This window comes from Poeciliopsis prolifica, unplaced genomic scaffold, assembly GCF_027474105.1.
Source record: "Poeciliopsis prolifica strain line A6 unplaced genomic scaffold, Auburn_PproV2 SCAFFOLD033, whole genome shotgun sequence".
In the NCBI taxonomy this organism is placed as follows: domain Eukaryota; kingdom Metazoa; phylum Chordata; class Actinopteri; order Cyprinodontiformes; family Poeciliidae; genus Poeciliopsis; species Poeciliopsis prolifica.
Window position 1 is genome coordinate 742764 of NW_026562408.1, and position 27247 is coordinate 770010.

The 27247-nt window shown below is 45.2% G+C and overlaps 1 pseudogene; it reads right to left on the minus strand.

The window, feature by feature from the left end:
* Nucleotides 1–15060: 15060 nt before the first annotated feature.
* Nucleotides 15061–27247, minus strand: part of LOC129373375 (protein Jade-1-like) — a 103753-nt pseudogene continuing 91566 nt past the window's right edge.

Genomic DNA, 27247 nt, shown 5'->3' on the forward strand with positions numbered 1-27247 from the left:
CGAGGAGACGAAGCCGAGGAGACGGAGCCGAGGAGACGGAGCCGAGGAGACGGAGCCGAGGAGACGGAGCCGAGGAGACGGAGCCGAGGAGACGGAGCCGAGGAGAAGGAGGCGAGGAGAAGGAGCCGAGGAGAAGGAGCCGAGGAGACGGAGCCGAGGAGACGGAGTCGAGGAGAAGGAGCCGAGGAGACGGAGCCGAGGAGACGGTGCCGAGACACAACAGGTCAGCTGGTCAGGAGAACTTTCTACATTCATGGAGTAAAGAGTTAACAGCAGGAGAAGGAGACCGGCTCGGTGATGGCAGCATCATGCCGGCTGGTGTCCTTCTCCAGGAAGGAAGCAGCCAATCAGAACCAGACCAGGTGGAGCGGCTGGAGAGGAAATGGTTGGTACCAATACGATCATTGGTATAAACTGGTTATGCATTTAACTTCCCTTTGTGATCAAAGTATTTTTGCATTGTGCTATTACTCATTGTCCTGTTTGACCCCAAATGTAATAAAACTTTTTAATTCTTATGTCAGTCTGTAATGAAAGGAACCTGAAACCAAGCTGAAGGCCATTTCCACCAGTTAATATTGTCAGGTCTTTCTTTAGCATCTCTGTTCTAACACCAGCGCCACCTTCAGGCCATCTCCCAGATCAGTTAAACTGTTTCTGGCTTCATGTTGCCGCCTCATTGTGGTGGAGGGATCCCAGAGATCCTAGGAACCGTCTGCGACATGTTGCTCCTGTGTTCCTGCTTCGAACTCGTGGTGTAGAATGAAGTCGGGTTTTCTCCAGCGTTTCACCAGCCTGGTGGGCCACCAGGCTTCATTTGTCCCCACCAGGCTTATCTTGGTATATTTTAAATGGGGATTTTTATTCACTTGTTAGCTTCGTAGCGCATTGAACTGGCTGGGTTATGGACAGACGGTGGCGTTCCTTCGGCTGCTGTTGGCTTCATGCTGTTATTTCTGCTCCTCCGACTTTTTGTAACTGAACATTTTGTAACCTAAACGCACAGCGGGCCGCTGAAGGCCAGTGCAGCTGCTCCATGAGTCTGGACTCATTCCCTGTTTCACTTTAGTTGATTTCTCTAAATATTAAATAAATCACTAATGAATGAAAACCATGATCTGGTTGGACTGGTATTTCTGTTGCTCTTTTAGAAAACGTAGATTTGAAACTCTGAAATTGGTGAAAACATCTGTTAGTGCTACATTTAGAAGAAACTAAAGCATCCTGGTTAATTTATACATTTTCAGTTTATTTCTAACTGAGCTGGTTTAAACTGAAATTGCATAACAATGTTGTGTAATGCTGTTGGCATGTGCAGTGCTCAACTCTGCCACTAGGTGGTGCTCAGAACATGTTTATATCATTTTCCATAGAGATGACGTAAATCCTCTTTAGTACAAATAAGGCTGATTCTGCTGTGGTCTGGGTATATGGACCGTTACCAGGTTGGTTTTTTAATTATAATAGTTACTCAAACTGGACAAAATTCTTCCTGATAATTCAGGTTAACCCTCCCCTGAGCGTGCAGTGCTAAATGTTAGTTATGTAATATCTTTTTTTTTCTTAAGATTTACTAAATGCATCATTTCAAGAGTAGTTGACTCTTAAATGTCTCTCCAGCCCAACAAACTAAACGGAGTGCAAAGTTCATGCTCAACATAATGTCCATAATCCAGTGATTATGAACTTTGCACATAAAAACTCGTTTGTTTCATGGAGCGACCTGGCCTCCATGAAACCAGCCCTACAGCGCCCTCTGCTGGACACAGCAGCTCAGTGGAAATCTCAACCCTTGCAGCGTTAGATTTAATTTCTCCCCAAAAACCTGGAGACAGAGGGGAGGGCATCCAAAAATATTAGTTGAACTAATTCAGTATTACTGAAGAAAAGTGACTTGAGTGAAAAAGTATTTGGTAAAAGGTTGACTCAAGTCCTAAGTGACTGATCAAATTATCAATCATTTAATATTTGAAAATTACATCAGATGGAAAGTTTAGTGAATAAATTTAAGGAACGAAATGACAATTTTTATATAAATAACAAAATCAAGCCAAATAAAATGTTGCCAAATCAGTTTCTTTCAATGAAAAGTTGAAGTTTAACAGAAGCTGCAGGTGTGAGTTCGATTTCTGGTTAAAACATGTTTGTTTTTCATTCAGTGGGAAGAAAATCCAGAAATTTTACTCAAATAAGAGGAAAAATACTTTATAATTTGTAAAAGTAAAAAGTACAGCATAGTAAAAATGCTGCTAAACATACATATTTAAAAAGTTACCCAAGTAAATGTAATAAATATAACTAGTTAATACCCAACTCTGCCTGAGCTGGCATTAAAGGGGCTTTTCTATTTAGTTTTTTCTGTATTCTTTTAATCACTCATAACTTTGTGTTTTCAGAAAGAATAAAACCAAATCAGTTGTTTGTGAAAACCGAACAAACGGTTCTCTGAAGCAGAAAGGCAGCTCAGCTTCATAAACAAAACAGGAAATATTTGGTTTGTCACTTTGCTTCGTCAGCTCAGAGGAACCAGATCTGCTCTCAGATAAGAGCAAATTTGGCCTCGATTAAATCCTCCTGAGAATCGGATCTTGCTGTGCATCTCAAGCCTGCCACTGCCTTCATTTCTGTTTAACCTTCTTCTCTCAACTGATCGTTGAAACTCGAGTGCATCTTAAAGTTTCTGTTTATATTGAAACCTGGCATTGTGTTTAAGTTTATTACAGACTGTAAATAAGATGAAAAAAATTTTCAAGATGGACAGTAAATTATGCAAATATAGTGAGAAAAGCATAACTATATATGCATGCTACTCTGCTTCTGACTTTAGAAATGCATTTTTCCTTAGAATTTAGATTTTAACCTCAGAATTGCTGGAAATTTGAATTCTAATTTTAAGTCCAATTTCTAAAGAAATAAACAAAATTTTGACTTGAAATGTGTTAACTGCAGTATTACCCGATATAAACTGTTTATTTCCCCTGCAGGGTTTTTATGGTTGTTGGTTGACAGGAAAGGGGGAAGACATTAGTGGCAAGTTTTTCAAAGTGTTGAGTTATTTTAAGATTCAGAGAATCTGGAATTAGGAAGATTTTAAAAAAAGCTGTTCGGCTTAAACCTTGTGACAATGTCCCCAGAATAAGAGATCTCAGAGAAATAAAACTTCATATTTGGCTACTTTAAATTAAATAAATCTACTTTCATTTCAAGATAAGTTTTTACTCCAGCTCTGTTATTTGGTGTAACTTGTGCAACAGCATCAGATTTGAGAGAACTTAAAAAATGTTAATGCAATGTTTATCATCTAAAACTGCATGATATCATCTCACATTTTAGTCTGAAGGAACATTTTCTGATTCCTCTGGATGAAGTGAAGAAACATCTCACCACCAGGGGGCAGCACAGGAAGGCACCTGACTTTACTGCCATCATTTAAAAAAGGTAAATGATCAAAATATTAGTGTTTTATATTAGAAATGTATTGGTTTTTCTGAAGAAAAACAAAGTAAAACAAACATTTTGTTTGATGCTCAGAGTAACAAAATGTGATTAATGCTCATCCTAATATGAGGATTTTATTTGATCAACTCTGTATATTAATGTTTCATGTAGAGTCTGGATTAATGAAAACATCTGATCTGAAAAGATGCTGAACAGAAAATAAGCCCAAACTGTTTATAATAAAAACTATAAAAATAAAATGTTTTTTTCTTATTGAAGTTGTTTATTTGCATAATGTATTTGTAAAATTGTATGACTGCCAATCTTTTATGGGATTAGCCGTCAGAAGAACCGATGGCTATAATGGTGGTTATTTTCATCCCGGGAGAAACGGCTGAATAAGTTTTAGTCTAAAGAGATTTTTATAAAACCATCATTTTGTAAAAATGCTAAAATATTGGGAAGTGCATGACTGAACATGAGTATTTAGAGCATTCAGCTACAAAATAAAGCGATGATTGATTGGTCCAATGAAACATTATTTTCTGTTTAATTGTTGTGTCCAATGACCTTTCACCTCTCAGTGTGAGGTCATCCTCAGGGGTCGAGCGATTCGGTGTGAATCCCTCAGACATGGAAACAAGCTGGAGTGAAACCAGAGACGGTTGCATCACCTGCACAGATTCATGCAGCTGCTTCCTCACTTCCATTTTTCTCCTATTTAAACTCTTTGCTGTTTTGTTTAAAATGATATTCAAGGCTGTGATGAAGCTGCAGCTGCTCAGGGAGCCGTGACTAAACCTCACATCTTCACAGGCAGCTTCAGGTAACCGCTAATTTAGTTTATGCTCAAAACAAACATCATTGTGTTTTTCACCCACAGTTTGCTGATGTTAGTCATCTTTATCTGCCACATTTGCAGAATCTTTTGTCTAATATTTGAAGCAGCAGCGAGTTGTTTTTTAAAAAGAATAATTCATTAACTCAAAGCCAGCAGATTTGTTTTTGACTGACTCCGTTTCCCTGCAGCATTAAAATCTGAGCCTGATTGACTGAAACGGCACAACAGCAGAGAAATCCACTGGGATCACTGGGACCACTGGGAGCTGCTGGATAAAGAGGCGAACATTCAGCTAAATATTATTTATCAGTTAAGCTGACATTTTTATTCCCAGTGACTTCATTTAGAAATTGATGAGACAAGTGTCAGAAAGTGTTTGTCTTGGTTTCACAGAGCCGAAGATGATCTGAAAGACAAAACTGGAGGAAATAACTCAAAGCAGCAAGTCCAGAATAATTGGAAAGGAGCTTTTTTTAATCAACTTTGATGTCCATCAAGCCGCCACAGAAACGTACAGGCAATAATCAATTAATCACATGATAAATTAAAATGAGGCGAGCGAGCGGTCCACCGGCAGGCGGGGCGAGGTGAGGGCGGGGTTAGATGAGGGCGGGGCGAGGTGAGGGCGGGGTTAGAGGAGGGCGGGGTTAGATGAGGGCGGGTGGGGGCAGGAAGTAGACAGGAAAATGTAAAAGTATTACTGGGTAATTATATGTTATGGAAAAACATCGTCAGTGAAAAGATATCTAGTCTTAAAACAAGAAATCAAAAATACTATAAAATGAACATGAATAATTGCATTTGAAGTCAACAATTTGAAATCTAATTTTACCTGTTCAACAATAAACTTATCATGCAATAATTAAAATAAAGGATTGAGAGATTTTGTAAGAATGAGTATAAATTTGTATCCCCCAAAATTAAAAAGGGTTTGCACATTTGCCTTATTAAAAGAAAGGCAGGCAAATGTTTTTGGGTAAAAATAATGCACACACAAATGTGTATATATATATATATATATATATATATATATATATAAAAATTCCCTACTCACCCACCGCGGGTGGTTCTTATCCTCTGAACTCGGGTCCTCTACCAGAGGATATATAGATCTATATATATAGATCTATATACATAGATCTATATATGGTCCTCTACAGAGCCTGGGAGCTTGAGGGTCCTGCAGTATCTTGGCTGTACCAAGGACTGCTGCACATTTCTGGACTGAGATGTCTGATGTTGTTCCTGGGATCTGTGTAGCCACTGCTCCAGTTTGGGGTTACTGCCCCGAGGGCCCCGATGACCACAGGCACCACTGTGGTCTTCCCTTCCAGCCCTCTCCAGTTCTTCCCTGAGGCCCTGTATTTCTCCAGTTTCTCCTTTTTCCTGATGTTGCAATCACTTGGTATTGCTACAATCTACCACAACGGCTTTCCTCTGATGTTTACCACTACGACAATGTCTGGTTGGTTCGCCATTACCATTTTGTCCTGTCTGGATCTGAAGTCCCACAGGATCTTAGCTCTGGTGTTCTCCACACCTTTGGGGGTGTTTCCCACTTTGATCTTGGGGTTTCCAGTCCATATTCTGCACAGATGTTTCTGTACACTATGCCGCCACTTGGTTATGTCTCTCCATGTACGCTTTCCCTGCCAGTATCTTGCACCCTGCTGTGATGTGCTGGACTGTCTCAGGGGCCTCCTTGCACAACCTACACCGTTGGTCTTGTCTGGTGTGGTAGATCTGGGCCTCTATTGCTCGTATATATAATATATATATATATATATATATATATATATATATATATATATATATATATATATATATATTATATATATATGTATATATATATATATATATATATATATATATATACATATATATATATATATTGTATATATATATATATATTATATATATATACACGCACACACACACACAAATGAACAAATCGTTGCATAATTTGAACTAATCTAGAAAACTGAATCTGTGAACGGCTTTTGAAGAAGAAAAGTTTGTTTTATGACTGGAACTAAAATAGTGCATCTTGTTCTGCCTCAGTGATTTTCACTGTTTTCACCCCAAATAACTGCGAGAAAAACTTTCAGCTGACGTTGGAGTTTCAACAGCAGCTGAAAATCTGATTAATGAGGTAAATTATGATTGAACGTCCAGGGTAAGAATGAACCTTTAGTGAGATTCTTTGTTTCAGCAGCAGCTGTGGTGATCAGGAGAGTTTTAATTGAAGAACAAAGAAAGTTTGTCATTCCTGTTTAATGTCTGATAGTTTTGCATATTCTGATTTTGATGGCCTCATCTTTTCATTATCGACACTTTCAGTGTGGAATGGAAACTTTCATTGTTTTTTGGTTTCAGTCGGGATCCAAATCCTCCAGCTTCGTTTCAACTGCAGATTTCTGAAACACAAACTGAGTTTAGTAACTGATTGTCTCATAAATAAAAACTGAGCTAATCTATGGAAAAGTGACAGTCCTGAGCATACTGCTTAAATATATTTCTTTCTACTTTAAGTTCAGTTATTGAACTGAGCTTGGAGCAAAGATCATTTCATTTAATGATTTCTGCTCTCGGTTAGATAACAGACTTCAGTATTTACAGTTTAATCCTACCAACTGGATCTGGACACGTTTCACTTTGTCAGTCATGAGAACCGAATGTTGCAAAACTTTTTCTGCCCCCAAAAATCAATACAAATAAATCACAACATAAAATTTGGTGCATTAGTTTTGATCAGTGCTGCAGAACTAATTTAGAATATAATAAATGTTGAATGTGAGGAATGAGTGCGATGAAAAGAGAGGCAGAGAGCTTTGTACACAGAAAGCACTGCTTTATTGACTGCACTGGACTGGATTGGACTGGTCTGGACTGGATCAGATGGGACTGGAAACCCTTCTGGAGGTCGGGTTGATTGTTGAGGAAAGGACAGCAGAAGGGTTGGACAAAGTGGGATGCAGCCATTATTAAGGCAACACAAACAGCATGCAGTTACAGTCACAGGAACATCATCATCATCATCATATTGCTTTTTAAAGTCTTGCTTAAAACATTGAAATTGTACAAAAGGAAGAAAATAGGTTTTTTGCACTAATGAAAAACAGTTTTTTGATTTTTTTTGTTTCCCTCCTACAAATAAGATTCTAATACAATAAAATAAATATAGCAAAAAAAGCCAAAAATAATTTAAAATAGCTCTTCTTTTTCATATATGTTCAATAGTTCTCTTTGCTATTCACAAATGGCACAACATTCTTTGAAACAAAGAACACAGAAGGATCAACTCCTGCAACATTCATATTATTGTATGAAGAACCGATGGGGAGAAACGGAGGAGAAATGGAGGAGAAATGGAGGAGAAACGGAGGAGAAACGGAGGAGAAATGGAGGAGAAACGAGGAGAAATGGAGGAGAAATGGAGGAGAAACGGAGGAGAAATGGAGGAGAAACGGAGGAGAAATGGAGGAGAAACGGAGGAGAAATGGAGGAGAAACGGAGGAGAAATGGAGGAGAAATGGAGGAGAAACGGAGGAGAAATGGAGGAGAAACGGAGGAGAAATGAAGGAGAAACGGAGGAGAAATGGAGGAGAAACGGAGGACAGCAGAACGACAACAGCTTCATAAGGACAAATGCGACAGCAGGAGGAGGCGGTCCGGTCCAGTTTGGGGTCAGTCCGGTCCGGGTCAGTCTGGTCCGGTCCAACTCTGCTTTCACTCAATGATTTGGACTCAAGAGGCGCAAAAGGACTCTTTTGAGAACCCTCGGAGTTTTGCAGCAGAATAAATGATCAATAGATCCGACTGCAGCAACTGCAGCAACTGCAGCAACTGCAGCAAACGCTTCAGCAGAAAATTCAAAAGTCCTTGAAAGAATTTTGCAAGGCAAAATTTATCAAAATTGTTGTTTCATCAAGTTTTAAACCTGAGGGAGAAACTGAATTTATGGTGAAGGAGAGAGAGTTTTGTGTGATTAATGAGTCAAAGTTTCTGCTCTGCAAGGAGACGCCAAGAAGGAACCAGCAAAATAAAGCTGGAAATAAAATACTGACAGCAATGTGTCTGGTCCAGTTTTACTTTTATGCAAAACACATTTCAGGAAACAAAATGGACTCTCCCTTGTGCCCCCATGGTAAATTTCATTTTTAATGTTAGTACAATAAATAAAATGATTGTCATAATTCATTTAATGCATCGATGTTGAACTTTTTGTGAATGGGAGCAGGAGAGAAACTGGAAAATAACCTGTTTTATTGCTACATATATTTTGGAAATGGATTAAATAATCCTGAAGGAAATGAAGAAAAGCCATAAATTGCAAGAAGTATCAATGAAGGAGCTTTCTTGCATTACAAATATTGTTTTCAGTATGAATTTACACCTTCAGTATTATGCACCGGTTTCATTAAACTCACTGTCTGTTGCAGGGAAACTCGAGTTCTACTCAAACCAAGGCCACCAAATGGTTTTGCATTGCAATAAAACACAACTTTTATGTCTAAGGTGGTGTGAAATATTTTGTTCTCTGAACAGGTTATTCCACTTTGCATTTAATATGAATTTTGCATGATATTTCTCCTTTAAGTATCAGATAAGTTGCATAACCCAGATCCACCATATCTGTCATTTTTCTCCAGGTTCTCGGCGTAACATGTCAGAACATTAAGGTGATGATCTGAAATCAATATCAGCCCCAGTTTCAGTTTGACTCTTTAATTTTTTCAGATTAATGGCTCTTATAATCCAAGTGTCAAACTCAAGGCCCAGGGGCCAAATATGGCCGCTGTAAGCTTTATGTGGCCCAGATGGACATGTGACCAGAACCCAGAAACTAACTGTTGTTTGCTGAATAGTATTTCATCAGTCCAATAGTTTTCAACAGAGGATAATTAGGGCCACAGAAAAAAAATTCTGACTTAGTCTTCCAAGATTAATAATTATAATTCTGAGAAAAAATGAAAATTCTGGAAAAACGTGAAAATTTAAATTTTTCTCAGATTCTGACTTTTGAGCTCAGAAGATTAAAACCCAAATGATTTTTCCCAGTGGGCATCATCATCATCATCATCTTCTCTAGTTTTCATATGAATTCAGTATTTAACTTCACACACTGAGTGCAGAGTGGCAGTTTATTCATATTTCAGAGGTTTGTTGATGGGTTTTATCAATATTTTCCCAGAAGCAGACATTATAATCTCAATACGGCCAAAAATAAAAGTGAGTTTGACGTCCCTCTCATAACCAGCAAGTTATGAAATGCATGTTTCCTGTTCCTTTAGTGCTTGCTTGACTTGATTGTTTGCAAACGAGGAGCATCAGTGAGAGCAGAGAAAGCTTAAAAAGCTGCATGTGTGTTGCTGTATATATTAGCCGTGTGCTAACCTGACTGTGGAAAGGCTGCAAACACAACGCAGAGAGAACAACTTGTTCTGTTTTTCTGGCTTCCTCCACATGTCTGAGTGAAAATGAAGCAGAGCGGAAACGTTTCACCTCCTTCAACCCGTCTGCCACTGTCAGCATCTGTCCTTAAAGCTACTGATGTTCACATTTATTCTGGATTTTTGTGGGAAAAATATGTTCCTAAAGGAACGTGAAAAGCTGATGGCTGGTAGAGCAGCATGGAGGAAGAGAGCAGGATGGAGGGAAGAGAGCAGGAGGAGGAGAGCAGGATGGAGGGAGAGAGCAGGATGGAGGGAGAGCAGGATGGAGGGAGAGCAGGATGGAGGGAGAGCAGGATGGAGGGAGAGAGCAGGATGGAAGAGAGCAGGATGGAGGGAGAGCAGGATGGAGGAAGAGAGCAGGATGGAGGAAGAGAGCAGGATGGAGGGAAGAGAGCAGGATGGAGGGAGAGAGCAGGATGGAGGAAGAGAGCAGGATGGAGGAAGAGAGCAGGATGGAGGGAAGAGAGCAGGATGGAGGGAGAGCAGATGGAGGGAGAGCAGGATGGAGGGAGAGCAGATGGAGGAAGAGAGCAGGATGGAGGGAAGAGAGCAGGATGGAGGGAAGAGAGCAGGATGGAGGGCTGAGAGGCGGAAACGCTGGTTTGCTGGTGATGGGAAGGAAAACGATGCAGTAAGGTGCTCTGATTGTGCAGATCAGAGGTTTAGTGTAAAAAGCTGCAATGGAGAGAAAACAGTTTGTTTAAAGATAGTAGGAAAAACCACACTTTAAATAATTGTTTAGTCCATCTGGTTCCATCCATCTGATCATCTACAGTTTGAAGCAAATCATTTTAAGGCTAATTGTCTTTTGGCTCAGACTAATTTCTGTTGGATGAAAACATCAGATTTTTAAATGCACCAAACTAAGAATGTAGATTTTAAATCAAAGAAAGATGATAAAAATGTGAGCGTATACACTTTGATTCATAATCTTGGTAATTCACTTTTCTGTGGGATGTAAAAATACAACCTCTATGTTTTTGGTGCATCTTCACTACAAATGGATTCTCCATTATTTAAATTAAACTGTGAGGCAGCTGATCACCTCAGTGCTTAAATTATTTCCAAACACAAATGTCAAATATGTGGTATTTACTCTTTCTCTCTCTTTAAAAATCACATTTAACCTTTTATTTCAGTAGGAAAATGAAACAATTCCTGCTGAAATAACCGTAAATATCTTTACTCATGAAATTTTCATTTTATTGAGTAATTTTCCACTTTTTCGTGATTTGCAAATAAATCTAACTTATAACAGAAAAAGCTGCCTAAGCATTAAATGCATCACATTTAAGAAAAAGCAGTTAAAGAAGATAAGAGCATTTAGTTATAAAAACATTTCAGGTTTCCTATCGAGTCGACTGTAATTAAAATCCACTTTGTGGCTCCTGTCTGTTCCTCCACTGCAGCTGTTTTAGGACCAAGTTCTGATCTGCACAGCTGTTGAGATTTTAAAGTTTTTAACTGGAAAGGAGAGCAAAGCGCCAGTAAAACCAGTGGAAGCAGATAATGAGTCAGCTTTCTCATTTGATACAACTATGCATTACCAACCGAACAAAACGTCTGCAAAGGCTTTTCAAAAACACTGAGTATGAAAATGTAGCTATTAATTGAAGAGTATAATACATTATTGTAACTGTGAATATTGTTAAGAGTCCAGTGGTATGCAGGTGGGTCACATGGTGCAGTTATTTCTCTCAGGTTTGGAAGAAAGCAACCGGTGGACAGACGTCTCTTGGACAGACGTCTCTTGGACAGACGTCTCTTCTTGAGTTTGCAACATGTTAATGAACAGCAGGAACAGCAACAGGCCTTTAAGCCCATCGTTTCCCCAGAGACGCTTCAGCGTCCATGTTGCTTTCTGACCTGCTGTCATGTGGGTCAGAGCCAGAACTTTATTTTATTTCAGTATTTTAGGGAGAATTTGGCCAAAAATAGGGCTGAAAAGATTCATCAATTATTGAAATAAACTCATTCAGTCATCATTACTTGTTCCCTCAGTTAACAGTCAGAGCTGTAATTAAGACAAAACTGTAAAATAATATAAAAATTGAGCATTTCCGATCAAAACGGTTCAGATTTACTGGAGTAAAGATGTTCCTCTAAAGAAACATCCTCTAGATGTTATTGATTATTGAATAAAAGGAATTGAATTGCTTATTAATGCATTTCTAATGTGCCAAATTGCTAATTATTAAAATAAGCATCAGTTGCAGCTCTATTCTTTTTTACTCTTATTTCACCCCATAAATCAAATCTTTGCTTTATAAATGTGTCAAATATTGAAATTGCAAAATACAACAGCGACTATAATACTGAGTCAGCTGTTGTGATAAACTGACTCTAATTTAAAGCGACAGGCACATTTTAATGTGGATTTATCCCAAATTCTTGTTTGCTTTACTGATTCTTGTTCTAATGCACCAACACTTCACAGCAATAACCCACAGATGTAGAAAAGGTGCATTTCTGCTGTCAGAGTTGCAAAACTGAAAGACCTCAGCCAGCGGCCGCACCAGCATACCACACATGAATGCTAGTGAAAAATAATAAAGAATCCAGTCTACAGCATCTATGAAGCGGAAGGAGAGGCGTTGAAGCCACAATGTAAATACAGAATAACAAACCAGGTTTGGCTGCTGAGGCTGAACAGCAAGGGGTTAAAATATGTGCTGATTGATTTCAGCTTTGATTTGTGCCGCATGCTGTGCAGCCTCAGCATCTGCTACTACATGTGGAGGCGCACAGGCCTCACCTAAAACCACTGTCTATAACATCAGGCTACTCTGAATACTGAAACCAAGATTACATTAATATGTCTGAGTGACGCGTGAGGCTGGAGGAGCGTCGTCACTGCAGACGCGTCGCCGCGTCCGAGACGCAGCAAAAGTCCAACTTCCTCCAGGCCACGGCGCCGAGTCACACACTGAGGAAAGATACATTTTCACAACAGCCGTGTAAATCCCCTGAAGACGAAAAGGACACAGTGCCATCGCTTGTCATAAACTCTGCGTTTCTCTCTGAGGAAGTCAGAACCATAGAAAACTATTCATCTGTTGCTGTGCGACCCTGTTAGACCAAAACCCTCCAACACGTCACCAAAGTCTCTGTACGCCGCAGTCCAGAGTGTGTGTGTGTGTGGGTGTGTGTGTGTGTGGGTGTGTAGGTGTGTGTGTGTTTATTTGTGTGTGTTTGTTTGTGTGTGTGTTTGTTTGTGTTTGTGTGTGTGTGGGTGTGTGTGTGTATGTGTGTGTGGGTATGTGTGTGTGTGTGTGTGTGTGTGTGTGTGTGTTTGTTTGTGTGTGTGTGTGTGTGGGTATGTGTGTGGGTGTGTGGGTGTGTGTAGGTGTATGTGTGTTTGTTTGTGTGTGTTTGTTTGTGTGTTGTGTGTGTGTGTGTGTGTGTGTTTGTTTGTGTGTGTGTGTGTGGGTATGTGTGTGGGTGTGTGGGTGTGTGTAGGTGTATGTGTGTTTATTTGTGTGTGTTTGTTTGTGTGTGTGTTTGTTTGTGTTTGTGTGTGTGTGGGTGTGTGTGGGGTGTGTGTGTGTGTGTGTGTGTTTGTTTGTGTGTGTGTGTGTGTGTGTGTGTGTGTGTGTGTGTGTGTGTGTGTGTGTGTGTGTGTGTGTGTGTGTGTGTGTGTGTGTGTGTGTGTGTGTGTGTGTGTGTGTGTGTATGCTGCCTTCATACACAGATCTGATCTTTGGTCGTTCCTAAACACCAGTCAGGATGTGTCTACAGAAAATACAGAGAACTGAAACAGAGCAGGCAGATCTCGGCTCCAAGGCTGTGTGTCAGGCCGGCTCAAGCAGCGCGCTCCAATCAATCCATCTGATTGATTTGTGTTGATCAGGACGGCCTTCATCCTGACGCTGAAGTCAGAGCCGTTGAACCGGCCGAAGCTCACACTTACAGAAGACACTTGCTCAGTAGTAGTGGAAATCAAACTGTAGCCAAGCAAACTTTCTAAACACACCTCACCTTTCACAGATATATGTGTGTGTTATATATAACTTTACAGACATGGTTCTTTTATTTTTAAGTCTGGTATTAATTCTTTTTAAAAGTTTTTCTTTAACCCCTGAGAATACCACAAACAGCTTCTTGAGTAGAAAATACACCTGTAGGGTAAGCTGAGTGAGTCTGCAGTAAAACGAGGCGGCGCTGGGTTTGGGAACAAAACGAGGCGGCGCTGGGTTTGTGGGTGTGTGTCAGGAGTGCGGGACGCTTATTCGTGCTTTATCTGTGATAGTTTAGGGTTTTTGCAGGAGAGCCGTTTGCTGCAGAAGCTTGGTCAAGTCTGGTTTGATCAGAACGCCGCGCTGGTGTCATAATCCACTAAATACACAAACATGGCTAAATGCATAGAGACACAACGACCTGGACGAAACAATTGATCTGATATTTTTCATAGCAGCCAAAAACATGGGAATTTAAAAATGATCCTCATAAAAAAGTAGCTTCAGAAGCTTAAACATTGTTTTATTCTCTACACATCGATGAAGTTCCTGCAAATAATTTGCAGAAAACTCCCTGAATAGTTTGGGATCCACTGTAATTTACCTTCTGAATCAGTGAAATGTTTGAAAAATAGTTTTAATAAAGCATCAAAATTAATTGTTGTGACACGCTATTGGCTGACGTTTACAAAGCAACCAATCCAGGCGCATCACTCAACCTCCTGGGTGGAATGGAAACAAAGAGGAACGTAGATATTAAAGGTTTCTGCTTACATTAAATTCAGGTAGATTTAATGTTTAAAGTGAGAAAAGCTTCAGGTAGTTTTGGAGCTGGTCTGCACTAATGATGGATTTATCTCTTCCCAATTGGTTTTGGTTTCCTTTGGGTTAACAAAGTTTTAGTATTTTAGATTGAACTATATTTCTAGGCTTAGAAATCTCAACGTTTGGGTGAGGACTATGTTGAAGCTTCTTCAGTATTTCTTTGTTTTCTAACATTACTACAAACTTTTTCTCACAAACAGAACTGAAATATTCATGTAAATTAGTAGTTTGAGCTGCTTTTCAAGGCTGCTGCAGAAATTATAGACTGTGATTCACATAATGTAGATTTTCTTTGCTGAATTATAAACCACCAGAGTGAGATGGGCTCAGAGCTGAAGGAGAAAAGCTGTTTCTATCCCAGCAGATCAAACATGGACTCCTGAAAGCTGGAACTTGGCCAAGCTCTTGTTTTGAAAGGCTCTGCTGCCGTGATGCGTTCAGGGGCGACTCGTAACAGTCGGCAGCTCTGTGGCTCTGCTTTGCAAAGTGCTGCAGATGCATCGGTTACAAAAATGGCAAACGCTGCATGTTTGTTTAGGCACTATTCAATCGTTATGGTGAAGACACCCAGTGGCAACCAGTCTGTCGGGATTTTATTTCGCTTCGATTGTTTCAAATTTGGATTGAGAGGCTGATTGATTCACTCACTGATTGTTTTGTGGGGAGGCCACAGGAAGTGACGCAAGGCACAACATTTCTCTGCTGATATTCTTGTGGATATTTGGGGTAAAAATCTGACAGCGACGGAGAAAGATTGGATCTGATACCAGGGGGTCCAAAGGTTCTGCACCGAGGGGCCAAACCCTCGCACAATATTAAAGTAAACGTTATCTAACTTTTTGGAATTATTTTCTAAACATATGAAATGTTTTTACTTTATTCTCAGTAACAAAACTAAACACTTTGTTTCATATCTTTGCTTTATGAAACGGGTGAATCCACCAAAGTCTGTTTTTGATTAAAAACATGCTGAACAAGTAACATAAGATGTTTAAGATGATAAAAATAACAAAAAGTATTCAATGGCCACATTTAATACTTGCAGGCAGGGCCACACAAAATCAATCCAAGGGCCACAAATGGCCCCCAGGCCGCACTTTGGACACCCCTGATTTATACCGTACTACTGTGATGAGTGCAGATGTGACACAGCGGCGGGTTGGGGGTCAACCTTTAGTCTGTAAATTTCTGCTTTTAAGGGATGAAACATGAGAAAATCAGCGTCTGAAATCGACCACAGCCCTGAATCAGCTTTAGTTTTAAAGTGCCTCCATGACACTCCACTCTCTGGATCTTGTGCTTTTCAAGGCTGACAACATGCTGTCCTGTGCCGCGCTCTGCACACATTCATGTCAGCTCTGCTATGAAATCATCTGAATGTTTGAGGAAAAGTCGTTGGGTGCAGCTCGGACCTTAAAGCATAGCCTGGAACCAGCGTGAGTAAGAAGAGGAGTAATGCCCCGAAGTGTTTGTTCCCAAGTCTGACGCAAACCTCAGACACCAGGCCACAACCCCATGAGCTAGAAATATACAAAAGACCAAAGTTTAGTTTCCTATAGTAAGAGCTGCAGTCCAGTGGAGAAGCTTTACTGTACGGTCGGCATACAGCTACATTCAGAAACCAGGCGGCAGTCAGAGCTGCAGCGCTGCTCCACACCACGGGTTTGCTTTGACAAGGCTGCTCTGTCCCCGTTACTTTGTTTAGGACGCCAGGACGCTCCTCCTCAGCAGATCCTCGCTGGCAGGATGCAGCTGTGGCAGCCGGAGCTTTCGTCCTCCGGACCGCGTTTCCAAATCGCTCTCTCCGTCGGAGAAGTACCCATCAGTCTCGGCGGCGGCGTCCAGCAGCGACGCGCCTTTCCCTGTGAACGGCAGGTCCGTGGAGTCCAGTTCCTCGACCCTCGACCTCGCTTTACCCTGCCGGGTCGGGCGGGGCCGCGACCCCCGCAGGACGACCCCGGCGTCAGGCGCCGCGGCTCCCGGGCCGGAGGCCGGCAAAGGGGAAGCGCTCGCCGTGAAACCGGTCGCCATGTGGACGCTGTCCCAGCGGCCGCGCTCCTCCGAGATGTGGCAGGAATCCATCTTGGAGATGGGCGGCTGCGGGTCGCCGTTCGGTCGCAGCTCCTGGTCTGTTGGTGGCGACCCGCCTTGGACGAGCTTCTGGACTTCTCCCCTCGGCGGCCGGATTTTTCCCAGAAGCCCTTGGCTGCGGACGGGCCGCCGGACGCGACCGATCCGAACACCCGCTGGGCGCTGGCGCCGCTCGGCCTTCGAGAACGAGGCTTGCTGCTTCCTCTGGGTTTCCGGCCCAGCTGAGGCGTTTTCCACGCCGACTGCATAGAGTTCTCCATCATGAGGTTCAGGAGGCTTTCCTCACCCTGCAGGAGCTGGAGGAGGAGGAGGAGGAGGAGGAAGGGGAGGAGGAAGAGGAGGAAGAGGAGGAGGAAGGAGGAGGAGAGGAGGAGGAAGAGGAGGGAGGAGGAAGAGGAGGAGGAGGAAGAGTAGGAGGAGGAAGAGTAGGAGGAGGAAGAGGAGGAGGAGGAAGAGGAGCAGGAAGAGAAGAGGAAGAGGAGGAAGAGGAGGAGGAGGAGGAGGAGGAAGAGGAGGAGGAGGAAGAGGAGGAGGAGGAAGAGTAGGAGGAGGAAGAGTAGGAGGAGGAAGAGGAGGAGGAGGAGGAAGAGGAGCAGGAAGAGGAGGAAGAGAAGAGGAAGAGGAGGAGGAAGAGGAGGAAGAGGAGGAGGAAGAGGAGAGAAGAGGAGGAGGAAGAGAAGAGGAGGAAGAGGAGGAGGAGGAGGAGGAAGGGGAGGAGGAGGAGGAGGAAGAGGAGGAGGAGGAGGAGGGAAGGAGGAGGAGGAAGAGGAGGAGGAGAAGAGTAGGAGGAGGAAGAGTAGGAGGAGGAAGAGGAGGAGGAGGAGGAAGAGGAGCAGGAAGAGGAGGAGAAGAGAAGAGGAAGAGGAGGAGGAAGAGGAGGAAGAGGAGGAGGAAGAGGAGAGGAAGAGGAGGAGGAAGAGAAGAGGAGGAAGAGGAGGAGGAAGAGGAGAGGAAGAGGAGGAAGAGGAGGAGGAGGAAGAGTAGGAGGAGGAAGAGGAGGAGGAGGAGGAAGAGAAGAGGAAGAGGAGGAAGAGGAGGAAGAGGAGGAGGAAGAGAGAGGAAGAGGAGGAGGAAGAGAAGAGGAGGAAGAGGAGGAGGAAGAGGAGAGGAAGAGGAGGAGGAGGAAGAGTAGGAGGAGGAGGAGGAAGAGTAGGAGGAGGAAGAGTAGGAGGAGGAAGAGGAGGAGGAAGAGGAGGAGGAAGAGAAGAGGAAGAGGAGGAGGAGGAAGAGGAGGAGGAAGAGTAGGAGGAGAGAAGTAGGAGGAGGAGGAGGAAGAGTAGGAGGAGGAAGAGGAGGAAGAGGAGGAGGAAGAGGAGAGAAGAGGAGGAGGAGGAAGAGGAGAGGAAGAGGAGGAGGAAGAGGAGAGGAAGAGGAGGAGGAAGAGGAGAGGAAGAGGAGGAGGAAGAAGAGGAGGAGGAAGAGGAGGAGAGGAAGAGGAGGAGGAAGAGGAGGAAGAGGAGGAGGAGGAAGAGGAGGAGGAAAATGAGGAGGAGGAGGAAGAGGAGGAGGAAGAGGAGGAAGAGGAGGAGGAAGGGGAGGAGGAAGAGGAGGAAGAGGAGGAAGAGGAGGAAAGGAAGAGGAGGAGGAGGAAGAGGAGGAGAGGAAGAGGAGGAAAGAGAGAGGAGGAGGAAGAGGAGGAAGAGGAGAGGAAGAGGAGGAAGAGGAGGAGGAGGAGGAAGAGGAGAGGAAGAGGAGGAAAGGAAGAGGAGGAGGAAGGGGAGGAGGAGGAAGAGGAGAGGAAGAGGAGAGGAAGAGGAGGAGGAAGAGGATGAGGAGGAGGAAGAGGAGGAAGAGGAGGAAGAGGAGGAGGATGAGGAGGAAGAGGAGGAGGAAGAGGATGAGGAGGAGGAAGAGGAGGAGGATGAGGAGGAGGAAGAGGATGAGGAGGAAGAGGAGGAGGAAGAGGAGGATGAGGAGGAGGAAGAGGATGAGGAAGAGGAGGAAGAGGAGGAGAGGATGAGGAAGAGGAGGAAGAGGAGGAGGATGAGGAAGAGGATGAGGAAGAGGAGGAAGAGGAGGAGGAAGAGGATGAGGAAGAGGAGGAAGAGGAGGAGGAAGAGGAAGAGGAGGAGGAAGAGGAGGGGGAGGAGGAAGAGGAGGAGGAGGAAGAGGAGGAAACGGGTCAGCAGAACCATATTTAAAGTTGATCAAGAGGGAAATTGCTGCAACTCATCGACTCCAGAAATATTACAGGATCTCCTTGTTGTCAGCCGGGTTGCCAGGTCTGAAAGTTTCCAGCAAACAGTGAAAAATTGGTTTGCTGCTGTTGCTAAAAACAACAGCAGCAAACCAATTTAGTGTCTTATTTACTAGACACTAAATTTTTGTTTAGTGTCTAGTAAATAAAATTCACTTGGAATAAGACAAAACTAACTTAGAAATAACTTCTAATCAAGAAATATAATCTTGTTGTCATAATATTGATGAAAAGTTTCAGCCCAAATCTAAACCTCTAATGAAATTCATATATCCAGCACCACCTATACTCATCATGTATATATCGACTTCATTCATCAATAATTCCAACCAATTTTGTTTTCTGATCATTGAAACTTTTTGAGTTTTTTATGATACTTCCTGGGATTTCTGTTTCACACAGTGACACTGGATTTACCAATAATTAATCATTGATGATTTCATGCTCAACAGATTGTAAAGATTACAAAATAAATTGGTAACACCACATTCTATGAAGATGTTTTTTATAAACTGCAGAGATGATCTCCGTCCCGTTCATCACCACAAGAAGCCGTGACGCGTCCCCACCTGGTCGGACAGCAGGCTGCTGCTGCGGTCGCGGTGCTGGGCGCCCAGAGCCCACTGGCTCAGCATGTCGTCGGCGGTGATCTGCACCGACTTGGCCAGCCAGCTGTCGAACAGAGAGCTCTCTAACGGAAACGACTTCAGCAAACCTGAAGGAGACAAACAGAGATACAGAAGTGGCTTCTCCTCACTCATCGTTAGCAATTATTAGTTCTTAAATATTAGTGCTAGAAATGGAACCAGCCATTAAAACTTATAAAATACACGTCAAAGAGCAGAGGACCCAAAATGATACTCGTGTCAGGATCAGTTGCTTGGCTGCATTTCATAGTTTTTCTTGTTGTTTTCCTTTTTATCTAAAGTTCTCGCTGTAAACCTGCAGCGTCTCCGAAATACCAAACACCAGAGGAGAGAAAACGTCTGTAATAATCTGACAGCAGGAGGTGGTTAGAGTTTAGCTAACACACACACACACACACACACACACACAGACACACACACACACACACACACACACACACACACACACACACACACACACACCCACACACACCCTACACACACACCCACACACACACAGACACAGACACCTAAACACACCTACACACACACACACACACACACCTACACACACACACACACACACACCTACACACACACACACACACACACACACACACACACACACACACTTACACACACACACACTGACAGCAGCTCACTATATATAACACTGATAATAATGGACGGCGAGTCGGACTCGTAAAACGACGCTGCTAAAACAACAGCAGCAAACCAAACACAAACTCCGGCTTATTTGTCATGGAAACGCAATTTTTGTGATGGTATCCCAGCATGCATAGCGTGTCAAGTTGCAGTTCTTCTCCCCTTTGCGGTCAGGTGGAAGAAAAAGAAGCAAGATAAACAGAAAGATGGGGTTTCATACCAGAGCCAGATGGACAGATACGGGAGACAAACAGGGACGAGTAGAAATGGAGATGAAGCAAAAGCAGATGGAGTTTACTGACGGAAACAAACGCTCCGCTGCAGAGGAGACAGACTGACTGCGTTTCATCCAGACGTTTTCTACCACCAGCAGCGCCGACGACAAACATCCTGCACAACATTTTAAATCCAGCTTTGGTTCATATTTTGCACCTTGACCTTTAGTTTCTCTCTCAGCATCGAGTTTCAGCATCGTGTAAAGTTTTGTCTAAAAACCGGACCGGTGAGAAAGAGTCAAGAACTCGAACAGATGAGTTATAAAACCTGCAGACGTTCCATCATTAATCATCTCATTCAGGTGATCTGATACACCTGCTGATCAATTCCTCTGGCTCATCAATCTGTTGTAATCATGTTCTACTGTAACGTTTGGAGCCTTGCATTAAAGGAAGTGTGTGTGTGTGTGTGTGTAGGTGTGTGTGTGTGTAAGTAAACCTTGGTCAAGAAAATATATAAAGTGTGGCAATAAATATATTTAAGGAGATTTTAAATATAATCTGCTTGGTTTTCTGCGACTCGATGCATAAAACCAAGCAGAGTTTTGCAGTTAGGATTTAACATTTAGTGCAGATCTGAATTTATAGTATTTATGATTATTAAAGATGATTTTCCTCCTTTAGTCGGGTCGACCCGGTTCTACCCGAAGCGGGTCACAGCGGGTCTGGTGTGAATCAGGTCAAAATCTTATGGTTTTTAATTGATGCTCCTGTCAGAAACAATCAAACTCATTTGGGTTTGATGTAAATTTATGACAAATGAACTGAACATTTTCACTGCGTCACAGTTGGACCATCGTCTTATTTCCCACTCGCTCTCTGGAAAGCAGCTGAAGTTATTCTGAAGTTATTCTGAAGTCACTCGGCTCGGACAGTTTTTGCTCCACAGCTTTAAAATATGTCGAAATATTTTAATCAAGCAGAAATAATAAAGTAGTAAAAGCAAGGCAGAGTAAATCCATCCACTCGCCGTACCTAGCTCTCTCAGCAGGGAGCCGCTCTCAGACTTCCACCTCTCCTTCTTCTTGCCGGTGCCATGCTTCCTTCTCTCTTTCCTCTTGTTCTTCACTCCATTCTGCTTCCTCTTTTCTGCTTTCTGGATTTTCTCTGCAGGGAGACAGAAGACGGGCTCAGGTTAAGGATTTAGCTGATCTACTCAGTTTAAGGTAGATTTAGCAGGAAAGTAGGAGCCTGGGGAACCAGATCATTCCAGGTTCAAGTGAAGCTCAACGCTCATCAAATCTGCTTTTTCTGTCTGTCAGCGTTTGATTCTCCAAGCAGAGCCTCATTTACACATTAGCTGCTGTGTCTTCAGCCCTGGATGACAAAAATACTCATTCTGCACCAACATTGTACAAACATTTTAGCTGTTAGCAAAAGATCAGACGTTTGGGTGTCCAAAGTGAGGCCCGGGGCCTTTAGTGGCCTTTGGATTCATTTTGTGTGGCAATTCAAGAACGGCACAAATTTGGCCATCCAACATTTTTAACATTTAAGAAGATTTAAATTTGCCACAGAAAATATCCTAAAAAGTTACAAACACTAAACTTTTCTTTAGTTTGCATTATAATTATAATTTATTGTTATTATGGTGTTATTAGTCACCCATCCATTACATTTGTTTAAATACAGCAAGTGTAAAATGTACAGCAACGGACTGGAGACCCGCCCAGGGTGACCCCTGCAGGGTGACCCCTACAGGGTGACCCGCCCAGGGTGACCCCTGCAGGGTGACCCGCCCAGGGTGACCCCTCCAGGGTGACCCGCCCAGGGTGACCCACCCAGGGTGACCCGCCCAGGGTGACCCCTCCAGGGTGACCCACCCAGGGTGACCCCTCCAGGGTGACCCGCCCAGGGTGACCCACCCAGGGTGACCCGCCCAGGGTGACCCCTACAGGGTGACCCGCCCAGGGTGACCCCTGCAGGGTGACCCGCCCAGGGTGACCCGCCCAGGGTGACCCGCCCAGGGTGACCCCTCCAGGGTGACCCACCCAGGGTGACCCGCCCAGGGTGACCCGCCAGGGTGACCCCTCCAGGGTGACCCCCCCAGGGTGACCCGCCCAGGGTGACCCCTGCAGGGTGACCCGCCCAGGGTGACCCACCCAGGGTGACCCACCCAGGGTGACCCGCCCAGGGTGACCCCTCCAGGGTGACCCACCCAGGGTGACCCCTCCAGGGTGACCCCTCCAGGGTGACCCCTCCAGGGTCACCCGCCCAGGGTGACCCACCCAGGGTGACCCCTCCAGGGTGACCCACCCAGGGTGACCCGCCCAGGGTGACCCCTCCAGGGTGACCCCTCCAGGGTGACCCCTGCAGGGTGACCCACCCAGGGTGACCCCTGCAGGGTGACCCCTACAGGGTGACCCCTGCAGGGTGACCCACCCAGGGAGACCCCTGCAGGGTGACCCACCCAGGGTGACCCCTACAGGGTGACCCGCCCAGGGTGACCCCTCCATGGTGACCCCTCCAGGGTGACCCACCCAGGGTGACCCCTGCAGGGTGACCCACCCAGGGTGACCCCTACAGGGTGACCCACCCAGGGTGACCCCTCCAGGGTGACCCACCCAGGGTGACCCCTGCAGGGTGACCCACCCAGGGTGACCCCTACAGGGTGACCCGCCCAGGGTGACCCCTCCATGGTGACCCCTCCAGGGTGACCCACCCAGGGTGACCCCTCCAGGGTGACCCACCCAGGGTGACCCCTCCAGGGTGACCCCTCCAGGGTGACCCACCCAGGGTGACCCCTCCAGGGTGACCCACCCAGGGTGACCCCTCCAGGGTCACCCGCCCAGGGTGACCCCTGCAGGGTGACCCCTCCAGGGTGACCCGCCCAGGGTGACCCCTCCAGGGTGACCCGCCAGGGTGACCCCTCCAGGGTGACCCGCCCAGGGAGACCCACCCAGGGTGACCCCTACAGGGTGACCCCTCCAGGGTGACCCACCCAGGGTGACCCCTCCAGGGTGACCCACCCAGGGTGACCCCTCCAGGGTGACCCCTACAGGGTGACCCGCCCAGGGTGACCCCTACAGGGTGACCCCTCCAGGTGACCCGCCCAGGGTGACCCCTACAGGGTGACCCGCCCAGGGTGACCCCTCCATGGTGACCCCTCCAGGGTGACCCACCAGGGTGACCCCTCCAGGGTGACCCACCCAGGGTGACCCCTGCAGGGTGACCCACCCAGGGTGACCCCTCCAGGGTGACCCACCCAGGGTGACCCTGCAGGGTGACCCACCCAGGGTGACCCCTCCAGGGTGACCCACCCAGGGTGACCCCTGCAGGGTGACCCACCCAGGGTGACCCCTGCAGGGTGACCCCTCCAGGGTGACCCGCCCAGGGAGACCCACCCAGGGTGACCCCTACAGGGTGACCCCTCCAGGGTGACCCACCCAGGGTGACCCCTCCAGGGTGACCCACCCAGGGTGACCCCTCCAGGGTGACCCCTACAGGGTGACCCGCCCAGGGTGACCCCTACAGGGTGACCCCTCCAGGGTGACCCGCCCAGGGTGACCCCTACAGGGTGACCCGCCCAGGTGACCCCTCCATGGTGACCCCTCCAGGGTGACCCACCCAGGGTGACCCCTCCAGGGTGACCCACCCAGGGTGACCCCTGCAGGGTGACCCACCCAGGGTGACCCCTCCAGGGTGACCACCCAGGGTGACCCCTGCAGGGTGACCCACCCAGGGTGACCCCTCCAGGGTGACCCACCCAGGGTGACCCCTGCAGGGTGACCCCTCCAGGGTGACCCCTCCAGGGTGACCCGCCTCTCACTCGGAACATGAGCTGGAGAGGAACCAGCAACTCCCGACCCCATGAGGGACAAGATGCTACAAAATAAATATATAAAAAAATGGGCTAATTTAAAAATGATCATGTTAAAGGGCCAGTTTTGTGTTTTCCATGTGACATTTTACAGAACAATCAAGTGACTGTTACTTGACATCAAAATGCTTTATATATTAAATATGCGTTCCGTCTCTTTAAGAAACTCCCGTTCTTTTACAACAATGTTCCTCCATTATGCCGTTATCAACAGTCCTTAGGTTGTTTCAGTGAGGAGCAGCTCATGATTTATAATAGTAATCATTCCACCAGGTGTTTGCTGACTGTTGCTGCCGCTAGTCTGGAGGAGTGGAGTGGGGGAGGGGTTTTGTCAATCAAAGCAACACTTTGCATGTTTCTGGTGAAGGAATAACAGCGTTCCCTCACTTTAGTACATTTCTCTCATTTGGTTTAGAGAAGACTTTTGAGTTTATTTAGTCCAGTTTAAAACGTTTCTAAAACGCTGAGTCTCTGTTTAACACACGAAGCAGTCTGAGAAATTCATGCACATTTTGATAAGTTGTGGTTTTTAAAAATGAAGAGCTTTCTAATTGAATCCTGTATCTGTTTTTTCTGTTTGGGCTGAAGCTGATAAACGGCGGTTCTGATCATGGCTCCCGCTACAAACACCATAAAACAGCGAGAAAAGCTGCTTACAAGTTCCTCACTATGTGACAAGTATTCATGTTTGCTCTGTGCAGCCAACTGCAAAGTTAATGTGTTCCAGAAAATTACATGAATAATTAGCAAAAAAGGGACAAAATTATTTTTCTTTCAATCATAACTATGTTTTTTGCAGCTCTATTAGAAACCTGTCTATCTGCAGTGCTGAGAGGAATCGGAGAGTCGCTGAGCTCCACATGCAGCAGACGAGCAGAAACACATGGGGATGTTTGCAGCCACAGCATGGAAGGAAACGATGCGGCGTCTTCCTGCGCTAAACCTCGCTGACAGAGCGCCTGCTTCCCTCTGACGGCCTGTGACTGACCAGTTCACCGCTTCTCCCCCAGCTTCTCCCCCAGCTTCTCCCCCAGCTTCTCCCTCAGCTTCTCCCTCAGCTTCTCCCCCAGCTTCTCCCTCAGCTTCTCCCTCAGCTTCTCCCCCAGCTTCTCCCCCAGCTTCTCCTCAGCTTCTCCCCCAGCTTCTCCCTCAGCTTCTCCCTCAGCTTCTCCCCAGCTTCTCCCTCAGCTTCTCCTCAGCTTCTCCCTCAGCTTCTTCCTCAGCTTCTCCCCCAGCTTCCACACAGTGGAAGCACAGCAGCTGATCTTTTGAAATGGTTTAGTGTCTTGTGGACGTTTAGAGACGTTTCGGGTCTTGTGGTCGTTTAGAGACGTTCGGGTCTTGTGGACGTTTAGAGACGTTTCGGGTCTTGTGGACGTTTAGAGACGTTTCGGGTCTTGTGGACGTTTAGAGACGTTTCGGGTCTTGTGGACGTTTAGAGACGTTTCGGGTCTTGTGGACGTTTAGAGACGTTTCGGGTCTTGTGGACGTTTAGAGACGTTTCGGGTCTTGTGGACGTTTAGAGACGTTTCGGTCTTGTGGACGTTTAGAGACGTTTCGGGTCTTGTGGTTGTTTAGAGACGTTCGGGTCTTGTGGACGTTTAGAGACGTTTCGGGTCTTGTGGTCGTTTAGAGACGTTTCGGGTCTTGTGCACGTTTAGAGACGTTTCGGGTCTTGTGGACGTTTAGAGACGTTTCGGGTCTTGTGGACGTTTAGAGACGTTTCGGGTCTTGTGGACGTTTAGAGACGTTTCGGGTCTTGTGGTCGTTTAGAGACGTTTCGGGTCTTGTGGACGTTTAGGGTCTTGTGGACGTTTAGACGTTTCGGGTCTTGTGGACGTTTAGAGACGTTTCGGGTCTTGTGGACGTTTAGAGACGTTTCGGGTCTTGTGGACGTTTAGAGACGTTTCGGGTCTTGTGGTTGTTTAGAGACGTTTCGGGTCTTGTGGACGTTTTCGTCTTGTGGTTTAGAGACGTTTCGGGTCTTGTGGTCGTTTAGAGACGTTTCGGGTCTTGTGCACGTTTAGAGACGTTTCGGGTCTTGTGGACGTTTAGAGACGTTTCGGGTCTTGTGGACGTTTAGAGACGTTTCGGGTCTTGTGGACGTTTAGAGACGTTTCGGGTCTTGTGGTCGTTTAGAGACGTTTCGGGTCTTGTGGACGTTTAGGGTCTTGTGGAGTTAGAGACGTTTCGGGTCTTGTGGACGTTTAGAGACGTTTCGGGTCTTGTGGACGTTTAGAGACGTTTCGGGTCTTGTGGACGTTTAGAGACGTTTCGGGTCTTGTGGTCGTTTAGAGACGTTTCGGGTCTTGTGGACGTTTAGAGACGTTTCGGGTCTTGTGGACGTTTAGAGACGTTTCGGGTTGTGGACGTTTAGAGACGTTTCGGGTCTTGTGGTCGTTTAGAGACGTTTCGGGTCTTGTGGTCCCAAACCTCCATAAATTCTGATTCTCCTCAGCATGAGAATCAAACTGAAGTTTTTCTCTGAGGAGAGTCGTTGTTCTGTTTTAAAACCTTCTGCTGCTTCCAGGACATGCTGAACCTGAATGAAAGTTTCAGCTGAATGATGTTTTGTATGTTTATTAAATGATTGGGAATTGCTGCAGCTGCATCCACCAAATCTCCTGGTTCAGCAAAAACATCAAATAATCTGGAAAACCTGCAGTTAAAGTCCTGGGAATCTCCCAGGAAACAGTTTTTTAGTGAAGAAGAGCACAATCTCCTGATCTCCAAGGTCTTCCTCTGTTCCTCCTAATCTGATCTTGTTCTTTTAGAAAAGGAGGAAAACTAATTTTGGGCTTTTCAAGGGCAGCTGAAGGCGCCGCTGCAGAGTGTAGAAAGTTTCCCCTGCAGGTTGTAATCTCTGCACAAATCCAAGCATCAGCAGAAAACGCCTGCAGCTCACCCCCCTACCAGAAAACAACAAGATGTACGCTTCTTCTGATTCGCTTTTGTCCTTTCTCCCGTCTCTGCAGCATCATCCTTCCTTCTTGTTTAGAGGTAGAAACGGCACCGGGGGATTTATCTCTCTGAAGTGTGTGATTAATTTTCTCTTT